The following is a 21,995-nucleotide window of genomic DNA, read 5'->3' on the forward strand; positions in this document are numbered from 1 at the left end:
GACAGGAAGCTGAGCTGTAGATGGCTAATCCATTATTGTGTAGTGTTCTTTAAAGTGTTGAGCCTTCAAATGTTTTCTAACTTGGAAGAGTGTTGGGTAGGTCCTGATGGATATGGGAATGTTGCTCCAGATCCTTAGTGCAGAGATGTGAAAAGTCTGCTGTCTTTTTTGTTTTTCACACTTCTTAGTCTGCAGTCTGATGTTGTCCTGGCTGCAGGTTGTCAAGATCTCGTCAAGATCTACCAGAGATAATGAGCTTGTCTGCAAGATAATCAGGGGTACTGACTTTGCAAATGTTGTAGCTGGTTTTGAAGATGGTATGGGCTGGCATGGACAGCCAAGTTCCATAAGGATAATGGTGAGGTGATCTTACATCTCCAGGCCCTTGATGAGATGTGGTGCAGAGTGTATGATGCTCCTAAGAGGTGCCAGTATGAAGTATGGGTGGCCATGGAGCAGGGAATTACCACCATCCAGATGCAAGAGCATGAGGGCTTGAACAGCACTTCTGAAGTCGCTTTCTGGAATAAACAGTTTGACTTCTTTTAGAAGAAAGAGCAGGCACTAGGTCTTCTTTGTTTTTGGGCAATGCGTTCCTTGATGGTGAGGTTGGTGTCCAGGGTGAATTCAAGTGAGGTAAAAGCTGAGGTTCCAACCCATCAAGGTTCATGTAATTGAGCCAGATTTGTATTTTATCCTGTTATTTGTTCTTGGCAAATAACAGGAATTTTGTATTGGTTGGGTTGAGCTTCAGGTAGGAGCTGGACATCTAGGTCAGGATAAAGTGAAGCAATGTTTGAGGCATTGGATGTCTTCAAGTAAATTCTTGTATCATTGACATATTACTGAATCTTGATACTGCTATTTGTGAGCAGTACATCAAGCAGCTCCACGTATAGATTGCTTATGACAGGAGACACTATGGAGACCTGGAACACCACAAGTGATAGGAAATAGCAATGTATTACCTAATACTGCAGCAGAAAAAGCAGAGGGCTGTGTGTTGGACTTGGTCCTCCCTGCAGGGTCATCCCCAAACCTTTTGACTTCACCCCTCCTGCCTTCTGAATTTCGTTTTTGTTGGCAGTAGGACTCTGGGTGCACTTTACCTCAGCTAACCAGTGCTAAATAGCTTGTGCTCTCTCCTTTAAATGTAGTAAAACTGGCTTACATCTTTTTGGCACATTTAATGTACTTATAAGTTCCTAGTATATGGTACTACATGTACCCAGAGCCAGTAAATTAAATTGTATCAGTTTGCCTGCATCACTCATTGTGCCACCCATTTAAGCAACCCTTAAACATGTCTAAGATCTGTCTTTGCAGGCTACAGTGCAGCTTTAAACTGATGGCGAACTAAACCTTTGACAGGCCTACACCATCATTTTTAAAATATATAATACACACATAAAGTAGGCCCTAAACAGCCCACAGGGCAGGGTGCATTGTATTTAAAAGGTGTTACGCGTTTGAGTTTTAAATGTTTTGGTAGTTAAAAAACCTCCTCAATATGTTTTTCACTACTGTAAGGCCTACGTCTCCATAGGATAACATTGGGTTACACCATTACATTTAATAAGTGCCAACTTTTGATTGGCAACAGGTAGGAATGTCATGTTTGGTCTCAAATTAATTGCAATTTAAAATCCTCTTCAATAATAAAGTCAGATTTTAAGTTACAATTCTGAAAATGGCACTAAAAAGTTGGCATTTTCTTGTCCTAACCATTTGGTGCCAGTTGCTATTTTCCTGGGTCACATGACCCTGCTGTTAAGCTTATTGTATTTTCCCCAGACAGTGAGACCATAGTGTTTAGATGTGGGCAGAATGCATCATCTTGACAGGATGGATGGGGACTAAGCGGCTCCCAGCCCCACTTGCAGTTCAATAGAAACCTAACACCAGCTTTTTGTCATCCCCTGCCTGATGATCCACCCATGGTGCATGGCCAGTCCGCCTGACTTTGAGTGACTCCCATTATGTTCTTCTCGGAGGCAGCAACTCTTATTCAGTGGGGTCTCTCAGTGGCAGTATCCCGTCTCCTGGATTTCTCGTTGGCTACAGGCTGCAGCTTCATTCCGCTGGATATTTGCGACAAAGTCCGAAAACAGAAATCTTCACCGTGACCCTGTACTGCGGCTCTCCAACAATGGAACCTCCTTCTTGGACACTGCTGGATGCCTTGCCGAACTTTACCTTCTCAGGGACGTTTCTTTAAGCGTTCTTCTAAGTCCGAAGGTAGGCCAAGCCCGGGCTTGAACCACCTTGTGTAGTTGGACCAAATTCCATTGTGGTTTGCTGTAACTTTTGACTTTGCCTTGGTCTCATATGACCAAATACCCACGTTTGGCGCTTTGATCTTTTAGGCACTATTTTTCACTTAAAACATTTAGAATTCATAACTCCAGTTCTACTGATTGGATTTGATTCATTTTGGTGTCATTTTATTTATTAAAAAGTTCTCTATTTATCCGAGTTCTGTTTGTGTGCTAAATAAATACTTAACAATGCCTCTAAGTTGTGTCTGACTGCTTTTGTGCCAAGCTACCAGAGGCTTAAGCACAGGTTAATTTATTGACTTTAGTGGTTGTTGCTTGAGAAGGGCTTAACCCCATCTCAATCAAAAACAATTTCTTTCACTGTGCAAGGGATAAAAACTGTTCTTTGGGTCATATTTCCATTGTTTAGTAGATGTAATATTTTGTATAACAGAATAGAAAATATGTGAAATCAGGAAAAAGCACTTTATGTTAGTTTGTGCTGCTTCAACATCAACAATACACAAGATAGAATTTAAGGCCTTATTTAGGTCACAAATTGCGATTCACCCCAATTTCGTGGCATCTTGGAGTCATCAAACCACCATGTCTGTGATTGTCTTTCAACTAAGTAATTTCTTTTCTTTTAATGCAGCCCATTTTTCTCAAAGGAAACAGGGCTGTGTATCAAAGAAAGGTTACCTTTGTTTGAGTATGGACAGGGACCACTGCCTACTCCCTAAAACCTTTTTTGAATACATGATCGGGAAGGGGTCCAAAAGTGACACCTTCCTCCTTTTTGTGAATGTGTTACCACCCCTATTTGGGGTTTAAAATGTAAATGTTTTGCAACTGGATTTCACTTCTTCCAATTGTGTACACATGTCCTCTGCCCAACATCTAAAAATATTAAGTTGGAACATCGCTGGCCTAAAATCAAAAATGAACATAGTTGAGTGGATTAAAATGGTCAGCAATTTTGATGTTCTAATGTTTCAGGAGACCTGGTGTACCAGTAGCTTGTTACTTGAGGGTTTTGTTTGCCTTAATAGCACCGCCCCTAGTCCTGAAGCTGGTCGACCTAGCGGGGGCTTATCCACATGGATAAAGATTACTGCAGGATGCAGTATTAAACCCTTGGGGACAAACGATAGTCATCTCCAGGCCACAATATACTCAAACGGGATTACGTTATGTTTTATACATTTTTATAATAATGATTTTAAATCACTCCCTAACAAGAATTTCATCATTTTATTTGATTTTATTGATGATATGCTAGTGGGCAATAAGTTCGGGAAATTGGATGGTATCTGTTTAGGGGGAGACTTTAATGCACATTTGTATAATAGAATGCAGAATACCACAGTTTCATCCCACCCGATAATTCCGTGTAAAAGAGGGGAAGAACTGTTTAATCATTTATCCTCCAGGGACCTAATCGATGTCATGGTAAAGGCTGGTGGATCACCCGATACTGATCAGTTGCCCACCTATATAGGTCGTGGCTGCTCTTCCACCATTGATTCTGTTTTTATATCATCGGCCCTTGAGAATTGTCTTGTCAAGGCCGAGGTTCTATCAACTTGTTATAGTGACCACAACCCAATTCTGACAACTATCAAATTTGTTAATAAATTCACTAAAAGGAAAGAAATTGGGGCAAGGGATTTGGTCGCATCCACCGATAAACGCAGAGTAATTTGGAAAGGCATCAACAATAAAATCCTACTTGAACGAATTATAAAATCTCACCCTATAATTGTGGAAACATGTCTGTCCAGTGATTGCCAGGACACAGAGATTGTTGAGGCTTTTGTCGGGCTATGTTTTGCCATTAAGCAGGAAATTTCCAAACCCATTAGGCAACATAACAAGAGCAATAGATGGTTTGATGGGGCTTGCTCACGGGCCAACCGGGACCTTCGTAAGGCACTTGCCGAAAAACCCCGGAACACGATACTGGTTAAGGCCTTGAGAAGAAGCTATAAAAAAGCTACAAAATCACGCACAGATGAAATTTTAAAGGAGAGGTGGGATTCACTTGCACGTACTGCAGTACTTAAAGATGTGACTGGGTTCTGGGGCGAAGTAAAAGCTCTGAGGTCCATGGGATCCAACTTAACCCCCATAAATTGTAATATACCAACTAAGTTATGGGAGGAGCATTTTGCAAAAATATATACAGCCCCAGTAATAACCACAGATCCCTTTTATACAGATATCAAGGTTGCTATTTCCATCTCTGAAGTGGAAGATGCTATTAATCAAAGCGCAGGGAATAAAGCCCCTGGCCCTGACGGATTATCAATTGACTTAATTAAATCTGAACCAGATTTGTGGTCCCCTTTGTTGTGTAATGTTTTCAACAATTTGTCCAATACCAAAATCCCTGATACCTGGTCAAGTAGTGTCATTGTACCCATTTTTAAAAAGGACGACAGATTAAATCCCAGTTGTTACCGCCCCATATCTCTAATAGACAATACATTGAAGATTTTGGGCAGGGTGATTTTTAATAGAATCAGGCTTTGGGCAGAGGAAAATTACATTCTCCATCCCTGCCAGCTGGGATTTAGAAGTAATGTGGGAACAGTTGAACAATGTTTGAATTTAAATCTCATTTTAGGCAAGTATACCGTCGCTAAAAATGTCCCCCTGTACTTGGGTTTTATGGATTTATCGTCAGCGTTTGATTTTGTAAACCGCTCAAAACTCTGGGAGATTCTTTTAAATTATGGATTAGACGAGACACTAGTTCATTTTCTGGCACATTTGCATAGAGACCTAAAAGCACGTGTCAGGATAAATAATGAGGGAGAGGTCTCCGGGGATATTTTAATTGGTAGAGGGGTCAGACAAGGTTGTGTCTTGGCCCCTCTACTTTTTATTTTGTATATAAATGAATTAAATAAATCCCTGTCTAATCTTTCATGCGATGTGCCGAATATCAATGGCAATTTACTCCCAGTACTCTTATACGCTGACGATGCGGTTTTGATGGGCCGCACACCCAAAGCACTACGCACTTTAATTACGGGTTTTGTCTCTTTTATGGCTGGTTTGGATTTGTGTACTAACTTTAAGAAGTCATACATCATGTCTTGCGGGCCTAACAAATACCGCATTAATCACATAGCCTCAGGTGATAACACCTTAAAAAGCACAAGCACTTTCCCGTATCTGGGTCTGATTTTCTCAGACACGGGCTCTTGGTCGGCACATGTAGCACATGGCAGAAACAAACTTGCCAAGGCAGTTAACTCCATCATTAGCCTACAACAGCCAAAGAGGGCTGAGGTGATGTTGCCCCTAATACAAATTTATAAATCTCAATGCCTACCTACCGCAACTTATGGTGCCGAGGTGTGGGGGTACACCAAAAGCAGCGGCATCCAAATAGAAGAAAATAGATTCTGCAGGAAGGTTTTGGGGGCACAAATATCTTCACCCACCTACATCTGCCACAAAGAGTTAAACCTGCACTATGTTGAGGATTTTATCAAATCTCGGCCAGCTCTATTCTGGTTGAAGATTTGGCAAAACCCGGCAGCAATTTTAACAGATTGCCTAAAGTGCGATAGGGGCGGCTCTATACCATGGTTGAATGCTGTAAAAGAAAGTTTATCTAGTGTAGATTTAGAACACATCTTTTACCATCATCATAATGCAGAGAGCATGAATATTAAGACAGTGAGAAAGCTACTATATGACTCATTCCGAAGGGACAGAGAACGCTCAGAGTTTCCCAAACCATCAATAAGCAGATATATTTCCATCTCGTCATGCCCGGGCTATAATAAAGCCTCTCCACAGGAATATCTGAAAAGGAACATTGGTAGATGGAACAGGAGCATTCTCTTTCGCCTTAGGGATGGGAGCATAAAATATTCACTCTGCTTTCCACTTGGTTTTAATAAAAATCTTGAATATCTGCCCTGCCCTTGTGGAAATGGTTCAAAACAAACAACTTTACACTTTTTGCTTTTCTGCAATTTTTGTATTAGATATACAAAACAGTATTTTATCCCTTATTTCAGGTCACAAGCTATCACTGACCACAAATTGGCATATACTGAAATATTACGGCTAGGAAGTGATGAGATGATTATCAGAGCAAGCTCATTTTTGCAGTCTGCGATACGCTCACGGAATACGATGGCTACTATATAGACTGTCTCCCTCTGTTGTCCTTGTTTATTTAAGGCCATCGTCAGGTCATTATATGCATAGCACATCCACGGAAAGTGTTTTTACTTAATTGCCAGTTTGCACACATTTCCATGACTTTGACTATATGTCTGGATAAGTTTGATTTATTTTAATTTGAGGTGATAACTTGCATCAATATCTTCATCTCATGCTTCCGATTGCTGCTTGCACAAAATGACACAGTTGTTGATGTTTACATGTTACCCACATTGAATATACTTGCACTTTATTTGCTCCTCCTGCACTTTTTTGCCCATATTTGCATTTAACATTATGGAAATAATCTTGTTTTTACTATTGTTTTATGCTGTATTTTATATCTCTTTGGTGATGATGAACTGTACTTTATTGGATATTTTATCCAAATAAAGACCATTTGACTTGACTTGACTTCTTAAATGGTATTTAGAAGGGACACTTGCAACATGACACCTCCAGATACTTACTCTGTATATCCCATTTTAGGAGACAGAAAACTTTTTCTTGCTTCTAAAAGGGGTTTCGTACATAGTAAACAGCATTTTACTGGTCACAAACGCTGAAGTGAATCATTTGTAACTATTAAGATTTTTCATACATCTGCTCCATAAAATTCTGTGATGGTTTTCTTTTGAGGTAAGACAATGGAAAGTCTAGATAGTAGGGACAGCTATATTAGATTAGTCCCATGGCTATCTCCTGTAGATATTCAGAGTGCAAAAAGTATCATACAGGGAAAGTCAGCATCAACAGAGAGGTATTTTTTGGCAATGTGCAGTTACCTAATTAGCAAATAGAGAAATTCTCTGACCAATTATAAGCTGTCTTACATGTGCAGAAAGGTTCTGTGAAAAGACAAAATTAAATCAGTGGAGATGCCGGAACAACGAAACAAACTCAGAAACTGGACACCATTTGAAACACATGATCTCGTCCACTGACACGTTTTCTCACACATACAGATTCAGAATCAGGCTGTGGGAGTTGTCCAGTAGGGGTAGGGATGAACTTGTCCTCGGCACATCAGAGGATGTTTCCTTAAGCAACAGTAACATTTTATTGGATTTACTCGACCTATCTACAGGTAATGGTAACCTTCATTGACACCATTAGAAAAATATATCTTGAAAGTTATAAATATATACCATGGGTGTTTGGTCAAAATATCTAGTTTTTCTATGACAGATGGGGGGGACAAATATCAGGAATAAAATATTGTGAAACAAAAATAACGCAGTGCAGATATATCGGTGTCAAGAATATATTTATTTTCGGTATGTAATATCATTAAGATTATCGCTTTCAATAATATAGTTAAAAAAATTATTGTTTTTAATTATTTTAATGTGGTTTAGTTTATACATAAATGTTATGTTTTATTATTGATTGCATAATTGTTATGGTTTTTTAAAAATAAAGTTTGTAATTTTAAGTGATTAAGATTTTCAATTGAATTGCTAATTGTAATTTATAGTGTCATAGCGGGTTGTTGGGATTGTAGGAGGATGAGGCGGGAAGTTAATTATTTAATAATTACTCATTTTTTATTAATTATGTGATTGATATTAATTATGTACATTATGGCCCTTCGTCTCTCCCCATGCCTTCACAAATTGATCCATCCAGATTAATCAAGTTTTATGCCAGCCAGAAATACCGCGCTTAATCTTCGTCACTTGTTCGGGGTGTTGGGCCGGGCCTCCTCTAGTCAGGAGGACTCGGTGATCATGTCCTTAGACACTAAGATGGCCTTCGACATGATTGAGTGGCCTTTCTTGTTTGCTGTGCTGGAGAGAAATGGATTAGGTGCTCGGTTTTTATCCTTGGCACGCTTGCTTTAGTCCCACCCCTTGGCCCGGGTTACCGTGAATGGCGGCCGGTCTGCAATTGTTTAGCTTGGCAAGGGCACAAGCCAGGGATGCCCCCTGTCGCCTCTTCTCTTTGCCGTAGCCCTAGAACCTCTGGCCATATGGATTAGAGGTGACCCTTTGAGTCGCAGTCTTAATTGGTCATTGGATTGGACAGACAGGGTTTCCCTTTATGCAGACGGCATTTTATTATATTTGGCCTGACCACGGCTTTCAATTCATAGAGTGCTCCATATTTTTGCCCTTTTTCAAAAATATTCTGGTTACATGATCAACTGGCACAAATCTCTGGTCTATGTCTTGAGTGGTGAGCAACTGATCCTTCCTTTGGGTTGTGAGGCACAGATAGTTATGGGCAGGTATAATATGTCTTTGGGTAACTACCTCAGGGCTCTTTATGGCAGGTAAAAATACATACCTAAATATACTACAACCTCCACTACGGTTTCTTTGTGGCACGCAGCAACTGCGGCGTTGGGTTGGAGGGGTAGGATTACTCAGGCCACCCCGTTGGTTGAGTCCAGTCAGCTAGGCATGCTCTCACTGTGCCCAGGGTTTGACAAATGGGATTTAATTGGCCTCTCGACAGTGGGTGATCTCTGGACGGGGGGGAATTGTCCCGTTTGGTGACTTACTACGGCAATACCATCTTCAAGCGGGGGAAACTTTCCTATACCTTCAGATACGTAGTGCATTGCAAAAAGCGCTCCCTAAAGGCTCTGACCCGCCTGTTTCCTCCCAGTTGGAGGACAGCTTGTTGGATGATTACCTCCCAGAACGAGCGATTTCCCTGACTCACTGTAAGGTTCTTAATAATATGCCTGAATCCTTGGGTAAATTACGGACAAAATGGAACAAGGAGGTGGGAGAGCTTGATGACGAAGAGTGGAGGGAGGCCCTGGCGTCATCTCGGGAGGTGGCTATCTGTTCTTGTTTTAAATTGCTACAGCTTAAACTACTACATAAAGCATACTATATCAGTTTGGCTCTGGCCAAGATGGGTCTTTCATTCTCTCCGGTTTGTCCCCATAGCTGTGGGCAGATGGGAACTTTCTTACACCAATGGTGGGATTGCATCGACCATCAGGCATGCTGGGGGAGCGTTGTTCCGGCCAAGTCCCGAAAATGTCATAAACCAATTGATGTATCCCGTTGTCTTTGTCTTTTAAATGCCTGGGCGGCCACTGACCTAACCAGGTTTGAACGTCAATGGGTCACGCTGGGTTGTATGATTGCCAAAATCAATATTGCTAGAACCTGGAAGGGTGGGGTTGCACTCAGACATGCCTATTGGGAATCAGACATGGACTGGTGCATGCAAGCGGAAAGAGCGATATACGGAAGCAGAGGTTGCCCTGGCAGGTGGACCAAGGTATGGGGCCCCTGGAATGAAAGTAGAGGTTTTATCTGCACCCCATTCAATGATGTGTTTTCTGATACTGTTGACAGTGAAACACCATAAGGATTTTGTCGCATGGACTGATGATCTAATTGATGTATCTTTTGACCCAACTTTATTCATTTCTTGCATTTTTATTTTCTGTTGTCCTCAGGAATTTCACTTTGTTTTTTAAATTGCACCAGGTTTTGTTTATTGTTGATTTATGCTTCTTCTTAATAAAAAGAGTTAAAAAAAAAAAATGATGTCCATTATGTAATACTGATTTATTTTAGTTTTATTTTAGGAACAGGTTTCTAGGTTTGTAGGGATATTGGGTGGGAAGTTAATTAAGTAATAATGAATTATAATTAGTTATACATTTTTATTAATATTGTAGTTGATTAATTATTGGGTACATTGTGTCATAATTATATATTTTCGTTATTTTTTAGGCGTGGACTGCTTGGTTTGTAGAGATAAAGAATGAGTATATTAAGTATATTAAGCAATAATTAATTGACAATTAATTATTGATTGTTCATTATTTAGATGTGGGCTGCTAGGTTTGTAGGTGTATAAGGTGGGAAATTAGGTAATAAGTAACAATTATTTTTAATTGATAATTTATTATTAAATTGTATGTTAATTATGTAAATTAGTGTTTTAATATTTTATATACATAAATTGTATGTTAATTAATAATTTTTGTATTAACAGTTTTATATTTTTTTTATAAATGAATAAGGCTATTGAAATATGTAATGTGTTTGAAGTGAAGTGCTTTCCCTACTGTTGCTCAGACTGGAGTGGAATTAGTAAATGTAATCCCTCCGAAGTCCATTGTTTTGTCTCCTCTTGCATGGACTGGAGTGTGAATAGTAAATCATACCCAGTCAAAGTCCAACGCTTTCCCTACTGTTGCATGGACTGGAGTGGGTATACTAAATGTAACCCCTCTGAAGTCCAACGCTTCCCCTACTGTAGCACATACTGGAGTGGGAATAGTAAATATTCCACCCTCCATGGTCCAAATGTTTCTCTACTGTTGCACAGACTGGAGTGGAAATAGTAAATCTTACCAACTCCGAAACCCAACGTGTTTCCCACTGCTGCATAGACTGAAATTGGAATAGTAAATGTAACCAAGCCAAAGTCCAACACTTCCCTACTATTGAACAGACTAGAGTGGGAATAGTACATTTAACCCCTCCGAAGTCCAACACTTTCCCTACAGTTACACAGACTGAAGTGGTAATAGTAACGGTTACCCCTCCAAACTTCCACACTTTCCCTACTCGTTATAACATTTTTAGTAAATGTGTTTTGGGGGTTAAAAATGTGTAAAATGAAATGTATTGTCTAAATAATTTATATATTTTTGTAATCGAATTGTTTATGTTTGCTTTGGTTTTATTGTGTATATATATATAATATTATCTATTGGCGGTCGCCAGTAGATAGTTATAGTTAGGACCGTGTTTCCATAGGAAATCCGCAACATTCTATTTGGAATAACTTTGGCGCCGATTGACGAATCCTTGCGAAATTTTCAAAATAGGTGGGGCGCTCCGCTCCTTCCCTGAAAGTCTCGGGGGGATTCATCAAGCGGGGGCTGAGAAAAAGGGGGGGTCCCAAAACGCGTTTTCCCCATGCATTTTTCCATAGGACCTTTAGTCCAAGCTACAGCCCGAACGGCTGAACAGAATTACTTGAAATTTGGCAGAGAGGTAGTCCTCAGTTCAGGGATGTGCCTTTTGCAGGTCTTGTGTAAATCTGTTCATTAGTTCCGGAGAAAATTGCAGTTAAAAGCATATATATATCTATAAGCGCGCACCTTGCGCGTACGGTAAGCATACCGTACGCGCACGGTGACGTGCGCGAGCGCAATTCTGATTGGTTGTTAGATGTCAGTAAACATTCGAATCGGTCGAAACCAGGAAGTGTCGGCCGCCATTTTGTCTCTCGCAGTCTGAGGCAATGAAAAACAAAGGGGGAAAACGTGAGAAGGGGGCAGGATGGACAGGTCCTGACCCCCTAGCCTTTGTCAGGGGGTCACTGAAAGACCCCCAAGGGTAAAACAAATAAAAAAAAATTGCGAAAAATCGCGGGGTGCGGCACGAACAACGCATCGTGGGCGCTTGGTGCACGAAGCGCACCAAGCGCCACAGTGCGCGCACGGTGCGCGACGCGCACATTGAAAAAACTTACAAAAAAAAAAAAAATACATAACTTAGCATTTAAAAAACCGTACAAATTCATTGAAAAAACCATAGGTTTCACACACGTTATAGTTAGGAATTAGCATTTAAAAAACCTTGCAAATTCACTTAAAAAACCATAGGTTTCACACATGTTATAGTTAGCTGGACATTTCACTCGTGAAAAACCATTGAAATTCCCCCGTTATAGTTAGTGCAGGCAACTATAACTCACGCGACCGCCATCCTCTGCTGATGACGTCAGATATTACATCACTGATGACATATGTGTCTTTCTGAAAAAAAAATATTTGTAATATATGTATAGCTAAAAATTAATGGAAGAAGACATGGGTAAATAAGTGTCTAAATACAGTGATGTAATATCTGACGTCATCAGCAGAGGATTGCGGTCGCGTGAGTTATAGTTGCCTGCACTAACTATAACGGGGGAATTTCAATGGTTTTTCACGAGTGAAATGTCCAGCTAACTATAACATGTGTGAAACCTATGGTTTTTTAAGTGAATTTGCAAGGTTTTTTAAATGCTAATTCCTAACTATAACGTGTGTGAAACCTATGGTTTTTTCAGTGAATATAAATATATATACACACACGTGCATATATATGTATGTAAACATATATAAACACATATGTGTGTGTGTGTAGGAAATAACAATAAAAAACATGGAAATTCACAGAAAAAAATAAAGGTTATTGGGATGTTCTAATTTGGGAATAGAATTAAAAAAAACTTGAGAAAGTCACTAAAAAAATAAAGGTTCCAGGGACATTATAGTTAGGTTCAGATTTTATAGATACAAAACCATGGAAATTCAGCAGTTATAGTTATCTCAAGTAACTATAACTCGTGCCCTAAGGAAACTTTTACTTGCAAGGTTGTGTGGGTGTGCATATGGGTGTGTGAGTGAGTGTGTGAGTGCCTGTGTGGGTCTGTAAGTGGGTGTGTGTGAGTGGTTCCCTGGGTCTCTGAGTGGGTGTTTGAGTGGTGTTCTGGGTCTCTGGGTGGATGTGTGAGTGGCTGTATGGATTTGTGAGTGGGAGTTTCAGTGGTGGTGCAGGTGTGTAAGAGGGTGATTGAGTGTGTGAGTGGGTATGTGAGTGGGTGTATTATTTTGTAATTGGGATCTGGATCTGCAGATTCACCACAGATTCACAAGGGGGGCCGCGTGGAGCACCACAGTAAATCTGTGGATCCTCACACGCCCCCCAAAAAAAGTTTATGGACAATTTCTTCCAATAAGGGGTCCCTCACGGCCCCCTGCATCAGTTCCATGGGGTCAGGATACATCTAGCCTTTTATCATATGTACAATTTGTTCCCACTACCCCTTTCCAAGAACCCTGTCCCGTTTGACAAAATGGCGGTCAAAACTTTTTTCAGGTTGCAGCCAGCCAGTTACGGCATTCCTGTTGGCGCATGGATCCTCTGATCCACCGCAGTAGATTCGCAGTGGATCAGCATCTCTAGATATACATAAATATTTTTCTTTGATGACTCCAAAACTAAGGAACAGATTTACACCAAATTACAAAAAGCGCTCTTTCTGGACCAAGATCCAGCTTTCTGCTAAATTTGGTGTGATTCCATTCAGCGGTTCAGGCTGTAGTAATGCCTATATTTCCTTTGGGAAATTAAATGGGGGAAATGCATTTTTGGGCCCCCATTTTCTTGGTCCCTGCTTGACAAATGAAGATTTGTCAAACTGCGCCAAAGTTATTGGCATTACAAAAAAGCTTTCTATGGAAACTAGGTCCTGCATTGGCCTAGGTGACTCCTTTAGGAGCCACAGAACATCCACGTTTAGCTAATTCTACTGCCTTTGTCTCTGCTTTTAAACAAAAGTTTGAAAGACCTGGTCTGGAATCCTCGGCAGAAGAAGCTCTGTGCGACATTCAGCAAGGACACCAAGACGTTTTACAATATTTAACTTGCTTGAGATAGCTAGCCGCAGAAACCGCTGGGTGGAACGCACCTTGATTACCCTCTTTTGCTGAGGTCTTTGTGAAGAAATCAAAGATGAACTGGTACATTTACTTCGGACTGATACCATGACGGGCCTGATGGACTTGGCCTTATCTGTGGAACACCATCTCAAGGAACGCTGGTTAGAAAATCTAAAGGCTCATATCCAGCAGTATACAGGAACTGCATGCTCCGTATCTCACAAAACAGATTCATCCTTACCTGACACCTCTCCCTCTACGGAAGAAGAACCCATGCAGATAGGATTAGCTCGAAGGCACTTGTCTGAAGCCGAACGTGCTCACAGAACTGAAATAAAGACAATGCCCATATTGTGGTTCCTCTAGTCAACTGATTCCTAGCTGTCCTATTCATCCAAGAAAGCCGCCGGGAAAAGCCAGATCCTGCCCACTGTTGGAAGGGAGAGGGTGGGATGGTCTGGTATACCTTCAATCTGGTCTTCAAAAGAAACATCTCATTCTTGTTTTCTCTTACCCTTGCTCCTAGGATTGCCCAATGGTAGAGGGCAGACTTTCAGCTTTGTTGGACAGCGGTGCCAGTGGACTATATTTAGATAAGAATTGTGCTGCTGAAAAAAAAATACCCTGTGTTCACAAGGAAACACTGTAACAGCTGCACACTGTGGATGGAACCCTACTAGTCTCCGGTCCCATCAAAGAACAGCATCATTATGGCTGACCTTTGGAAGGCATCAGGAATACTTGTCCTATGATCTATGATCCTAGCTTCTCCTAATCATGTAATGATATTGGGGATCCCTTGGCTGATTAGGCATAATACTTTCATAAATTGGGAAACCAGGTGGTCATCATCACTAGCCAGGGCACCACTTTTCTTTGTCCCAACAAAAAGACTAAACATCTCCGACCGTGTATTGATTTCAGAGGATTAAACCAGATAACGTTCAAGGATCTTAGTATAGGCTCATGCCCTTTGGGCTGACAAATGCTCCCCTGCATATTTCAAAGACTCATGGCCAGTATATTCGCAATTTTTTTTAGCCAAATTGTCGTGATATATCTAGACAACATTCTTGTTTATTCTACTAACCCGGATAATCGTCACATGCCCCCATTCAAGTTCTAGAAAGACTACGTCAAAATAGTTGGTTTTGCAAACCAGAGAAAAGTTAATTTGATCAACCAGAAGTTGAATATTTGGGTTATCAAACAACAAGAAAGGAATTGCCATGGATCCACAGAAAATGCAGGCCATATTGGCTTGGCCGTCTCCACCAACCATCTAAGAAACCGAATGTTTTTTACGATTAACACATTTTTATTGCCAGTTCATTGATAATTTTGGCCATCAAACAAGTTACATTTCTCAAACACTGAAAAAGGAGAATCTTCGGCAAGGATTTAAATGGACTGAAGCTGCGGAGAAGACCCTAAAAAAGGTTCTCACTGAGGCACTAATTCTGCGTCATTCAGACACGACCATGAAATGTATTGTAGAAAATGACACCTCAGATAAGGCAGTGGGTGCTGTTCTACTCGAAAACAAGAGGACAATGGACTTGAACAGCCAGCATTTTATGTCTCCCTTGTGCTGTCCGAATCCGAGTGGAATTACTCAGTTCTCGAACAAGATTTACTAGCAATTAAATTGGCTTGTCGTGAATGGAGACAATTTCTAATGGGTATCAAGGAGCTATTTGAAGTCAGAATGGATCACAGAAATCTACAATGTCTTTGCAGTTTTCAATGCCAGGACCGCCACCAAGCTTGTTGGGCCTACTTTTTTAGCCAATGCGACTTCACCATTACTTACATATATGGTTCCTTAGATACCCTATCACACAGATATCCTGAAAGTCCAACTATTCGACAACAACACATTACAAAGCCACAGTGCAATATTGGGATTGTTCAATCGATTTTAGATAGGGTTCAGTCTGGCTATGCAACTTTAACTACGGAAGAATGGAAGAAGGTGAACAATCAACTCCAACAACATGACAAACATTAATATAATGAAAAAGCGTTATTCCTACCTACAAAAAAAGTCCTAGTAGAAGCCTTACAAGTGGGCCATGACTCCCCCATTGCTGGCCATTGTGGTTTAAAGAATACTCTAGAACTAATACTCCGATCCTTTTGGTGGCCATCTATATGAGAGAGTACCAAAAACTATGTATCATCTTGTCCAATTTGTGCCCAAGCTAAATCCCTACAAACTAGACCTATGGGGTTACTTCATCCTCTACCTGTTCCTCCAGCACCATGGCATACCATATCCACTGATTTTATCTCTTCATTGCCTCCATCTGCCGGACATCAAGTCATTATGAGGAGAGTTGACTACTTTTCCAAGATGGCACATTTTACCGCCCTGAAAATACTACCCACTGCAAAATAGTTGGGTAGGATCTTCATACATGGGATCTTTCCCCTACATGGTCTTCCACAGGTCATTATATCCCACCCTGATCCTCAATATATATCTCAATTCTGGAGATGCTTATGCAAGTCTCTTCACATAGATACAGCCCTTTCTTCTGGATTCCATCCCCAGACTAACGTTCAAACTGAATGCCTTAACCAAAGCTTGGAACAATATCTCTGTTGTTTTTGCAATGCTACCCAAAGTGATTGGACTACTTACTTGCCACTCGCCGAATTCTCCTATAATAATGCTGTTCATAGTGCATCCAAGGCTACTCCCTTTTTCTGTCTCTAAGGCTACCATCTAAGAGCCTTTCCTTTGACCTTATAGGATTCCATTTCTGTTTTAGCAGCCGTCTCTTTTACCCCCATCTCCGAGCAGTTAGGTGACAAATACATGCTAATTTACAAGACACCAAAAAGAAAATGAAACATTCCGCTGACATCCTTCAATGCCAATCTCCCTCATATCATGTGAATGATAAAGTTTGGCTCTCATCCAAATATTTGCTATATCACCTGTCCCCTAATAAATTCAAGCCACGCTTTTATGATCCTTTTAGGATTTTCCAAATAGTGAATCCTGAGTCTTTTCAATTACAGCTGCCTTGTTCCTGGAAGGTGCTTACTGTATTCCATGTCTCACAACTGAAACCCTATATTACCGGCCCCTATAAGAGGGTCTTTCCCAGACCGCCTCCAGTTTTGGTTAATAATGTTCCTGAGTACAAGGTCCAGGAAATCTGTAACTCGCAGTTTTTTAGAAACTCTTTATAATTCCTAATCCACTGGAAACGTTATCCTCCCAGTGACAGATTGTTAAATTCAATGATGCAGGAAGCAGAAGAATAATTAAAAGATGATTTATTCAAGAAACCCAGCACAGCACAAGTTGTAGCCTCTGTAGTTACAAGTCGAATGACAAATTTAGAATTCTACATATAATTACAATTCTAAGACCTACAAGGGTTCCAAAAAGAATTATGAGGATGGGGGGACATTTTAAAGGGAAAGGAGACTAATTGAAGAATACAACACATCTCCTTTCTTTAATAATTAAATGGAATATAACAGATATTTTTACTACAACTGAAAAATGAATAGCCTAATACATAAAAAAAAAAAAACTAGAAATAAGAACAGAATAGTAATAACTGTGGAATGCCAGATGACCTAAGGAAAGTGCAAGGGATTGCCGCACTTTGCAACTCTTCTGACATTCCACACCCTACCATCCTGAGTTATAACACTATTAAAATTGACTTTTACAACCCTAATAGGAGGTCCAAAATTAGAAAAACCCTTCTTTTTGAGACCAGGTTTCCGTATTCTCACCCAATCTCAATTACAAAAGATGGTTCTCTAACTTTGATTTTTAAGTCATAGAAATTCTTCATCTTATCTTGTTTTTGTTGTACTTTAAAAGACACTTTTTCTAAATTTTGTTCAGAATCATCATCTTTAAAATTCCCAACCATCTTTTCCTTCATCCACCAAGGACAAATTTTAGTAGCAGGGTCTCTTCCTCTAAGAAGACGGAAAGGACTCTGTTTGGTAGTGGCATGAGGAGTAATACGGTATGCCCAAAGTCTCTCTCTAAGAACACTTTTCCATTCCCTCCCTGACTTCCTAGCAGACTCAACCCCATCCTTAAGGACTCGATTGAATCTCTCAACCTGACCGTTCCCTTGTGGTTCATAAAGAGCAGTAGTGCAGTGTTTTATGCCATGCAACTTAAAAAAACTCTCCATTTCACAGGATTTAACCTGTACCCCATTATCGGTCACTAGTACTTCAGGAACACCTTCCCTAGCAAATACCTCCTTAAAAAACTCAATAACAACTTGCGTAGTGGCATGATGAACAAATTTTACCTCTGGCCACTTAGAATGGTAATCAACGATCACCAAAGCACAAGCATTTGCAATGCATTAGGTCTCGCATTTACGCGAGTTTGAGCTATTGACATTTCAAATACCAATTCCTATTGGCATTGTCATTTACAATGCCAATAGCTTTAACTCGTGTAACTTCGAGACCTATTGCATTGCAAATGCTTGTTCTAAATCTCGCTTTTACTGGCCGTGCCGTATTGCTTTTAGAACGATTGTGAAAGTCCTCCTGCCCTGTTGCAGCTTTCCCCAGTTCGTCTTCCTGGTGTGTGAACGGACAGTGACATCACGGGGCTGGGTTTTGCAAGCACAACGTTTCTCTCAGAGGCGGTTTTCCACTCCCCGCTTGGCAGAAGGTTTAAAACAAAGAATGTGCAGTTGCCAGAGGCGCAACTAGAGCCAAATTTCGGGGGGGGGCTGAATCTTTTAAGCCATAATGCAGAGTGGAACTGCAGGGGCTCTTAGAAAGGGTGAAACAGCGAGGCCTCATTAACATGCAAATGGTCTTTTAAAGACCTGTGAAGTGCTCGGGAGCGGCTGTGTGTGGCCCAGGAAGCTGTCTCATCCCGGGCTGCCACACACGACGGGGGGGGGGGCTGAAGCCCTTTGAGTCCAATGAGTGTTGCGCGCCTGGCAGTTGCCGTGTGTTTACAGGCAGAAGTTACCCCTTGAAACGATTGGATTTAAGCAAGCAAAGTCAGACGCCCCCGCAATCCCAGAATCCTACATTAATTTCTTCCAGACCCGCGTGGAGCAGCCATGGGTATCCTGTATTCAGAGGTACGTTCTCATTCTACATTTGGTGTTTGACTGAAACCTAAAAGCCACTTCGTGAGTGAACCCACACGTTCAGTTAATGAATGCATAAACATGTATAATGAATGCATGAACATGTACATTTTAAATGCGAGCAGTTACCTCTTTGGTTCCTTAAAAAATAATATTTAGAGCCAAGCTGCTGTTTTATTTTTCCTCCCACATGTATATTTTGCAAAGGCACGCTGAGGGTGATAACGAGTCTTTCTTGCACCAACGGAAAAACAGTCACTGTCTCTAATGCTCAGAAATGTTGCTGACTTTTTTTTCCCTGAGGTACTGAATTCTAAGCATTAAACTTTTGAGAGTTAGTCGGTCCGTGTTGCATAGTACATTTACCCGGCGTTGTGCAAAGCCGGGGAATAAGCCGATAAGCAAACATGCCGGCCCCTGGCGCAGTTTTGAGAAATAAGTTGCCTCTTTCGAGCGATCAAAGCGTGCCTCACTCGTTCAACCTATAACGTAGAGACCAAAGTGAACGCAATACTAGCGGGCCTCAAGTTTGCTTACGATGGGTGGGGGCGTGTGGTTTTCACAGTGAAAGCACTATTTATACTGTCTTGTACTCGTTTTGCAGGTGAAAGCTTGTTAGTGTCTACAAAATGCTGTTTTCACGTAGTCCGAAAGATACTGTGAGAATGTGTGTGCGGCATTGGTATGTGAAAGGAGTGTGAGCAGTGGACTGTTTATTCGTTATTTTAAGATATGTGAGGGTGTAAGGAACTGGGAAAGGCGAGGTTCATTCCACTCTGCAAAGGTGGGGAGTAGGGGCAGACTACAGAATGAAGAAAAGCGGATCTCATGTCAGGTGAAGAGGAGTGCGTAAAACTCACGATATGCCTGAATGTGTAATGTAAATACGGTGCTATGTAAAGCGCTCCAATACCTTCGGGTCGAGTTCGGGCTATATAAATATGCAAAAAAAACAAGACAAGCCCGGCAGAGCGTGGCACGCGTGCTTGGCGGGGGCGGGGGAGCGCATTCCAGGCGGGGGAGCGGTCATTATCACAGCATGCCGACAGGCGCCCCACGCTGCAGACCTATAATTAACTCAGCAGGTCTTCCGGAGAGGAGCACTCAATGCGCAAATGCTGTTCATGTGAAGCGCGTTCACAGACAGCAATCACAACAATCTGCGCGTGCCCCAGTCTGTCTCCCTTGAGAGGCATCTCGGCGACAATAGGTCTCGAGAGCGAGACCTAAAAAAGAGGATCTTGAGGTTAAGAATTGAATGGTCCTGATACATCAAAAGCAATCTTCTGCTAAGGATACTTAGGCCATGGTACGGGCCTCAGGGGAGCTGGAAAATACTTCAACATCTTATCATTGTTAACACACTCAAAACATTCTCTAACTGTTCTTTCAACTGTTTTATCCAACCCAGGCCACCAAAAATTAGACCGGATCAGCCTCTTTATGGATGACATCCCAGGATGACCTGCATGTGCTAATTTCAAAATGTTACTTTGCATACCTTCTGGAGGTACACACTTCCCATTTTTGAAAATCAGATCATTTTCAACAATCAATTCAGTCGCAACTTGTGAAAAGGATTTAAGCTCAATCGGTATATTCCTATCTTCAGGCCAACCATTAAGGATAAAATTCTTAAGAGTAACCCATGTCTTATCAGAGTCAGTACTATTATACCATTCATTCTCAGAAATTCCAGAAAATTCTTGGGATACAAGATCTGTCACAGAGGAAATCATTTCAACATCCTGGGAAACCTCTGTTTCCTCAGTTCCGGGACTAGGCAAACGAGAAAGACAGTCCGCAGTGGCATTATGCCTACCTGGTAGATAATCAACTGAAAATCTATATTCTTGCAACCTGGACATAAGCCTACTAATTCTGGCTGTGGCATTCCACCCAGCCCCAGGAGATAGAATAGAAACAAGGGGCTTGTGATTAGTACGAAGTACAAATCTACTTCCCCAAATAAAATTTCGGAAATGTTCAATTCCCCACACACATCCTAGAAGTTCCTTTTCTATAACTGAATATCTCCTTTCAGTCTCATTGAGGGTCCGGGAAGCGAAAGCCACACACCACTCATCCTTACCAGCTTTCTGGGAGAGAACTCCTCCCAACCCATACATACTAGCATCTACTGTGACGATACAAGTTTTATTTATGCAAAACGGCTTTAGGGTAGGAGCTTGAACAATTTCTTTCTTAATAAGTTGGAAAGCACTCTCTTGTTCTTGTCTCCAACAGAATTCCACTTTGTTCCTAGTAAGCTTCCTCAATAGCTCCATTTTCGTAGCAAAGTCTCTAATGAACTTACTATAATATTCATAAAGTCCAGAAAACGACAATAACTTTTCCTTGTCATCAGGAGCTGGAGCATTAACAATTGCGTCAACTGAAGATTTCTTCGGAACAACCCCATTCCCTGACAACGTATGTCCTAAATACTCCACACTTTCACAGAACATCTTACACTTTTCACGTTTCAGGGTCAACCCATTTCGCTCAAGACGACCACAAACCTCCTTAATATGCACAGTATGTTTCTCAATATTAGGGGAGAAAACCAAAATATCATCTTGGAAACACCTCACAAATCCCTCTAAGTCTTTAAAAATATGATACATCGCTCTTTGGAAGACCAACGCCGCCGAGGCCAACCCAAATGGCATTCTCTTAAACTGGAACAGCCCCTGTGGCGTCAAAAAGACAGTACAATTTTTTGATTCTTCAGTAAGAGCAATTTGGTGATAAACAGAGCGCAAATCAAATGTAGAAAATATTTTTGCTCCTTCAAGCATGGAAACAACCTCATTGATGTTCGGATGAGGGTGGCAATCTACAATCAAATTTGCATTAAGTGCTCTCAAATCAATACATAATCTCAAACTTTTGTCGGCTTTCCTTGCGAGAACAATGGGAGAAACCCACTCAGAAGACTCCACTTCCTCTATAATGTTTTCATCAATAAGATTTTGCAAAAGAATCTTCAAGTCTTCTCTAACACATATAGGAACACATCTA

General features: G+C 41.0%; 1 protein-coding gene across 4 annotated transcripts in view; it reads right to left on the reverse strand.

The window, feature by feature from the left end:
• The window catches only part of SH3GL2 (SH3 domain containing GRB2 like 2, endophilin A1), a 582,274-nt gene that overhangs the window by 48,952 nt on the left and 511,327 nt on the right, over positions 1-21,995 (reverse strand). The window lies entirely within an intron of this gene.

This window comes from Triturus cristatus, chromosome 2_1 (assembly GCF_964204655.1).
Source record: "Triturus cristatus chromosome 2_1, aTriCri1.1, whole genome shotgun sequence".
In the NCBI taxonomy this organism is placed as follows: Eukaryota; Metazoa; Chordata; class Amphibia; order Caudata; family Salamandridae; genus Triturus; species Triturus cristatus.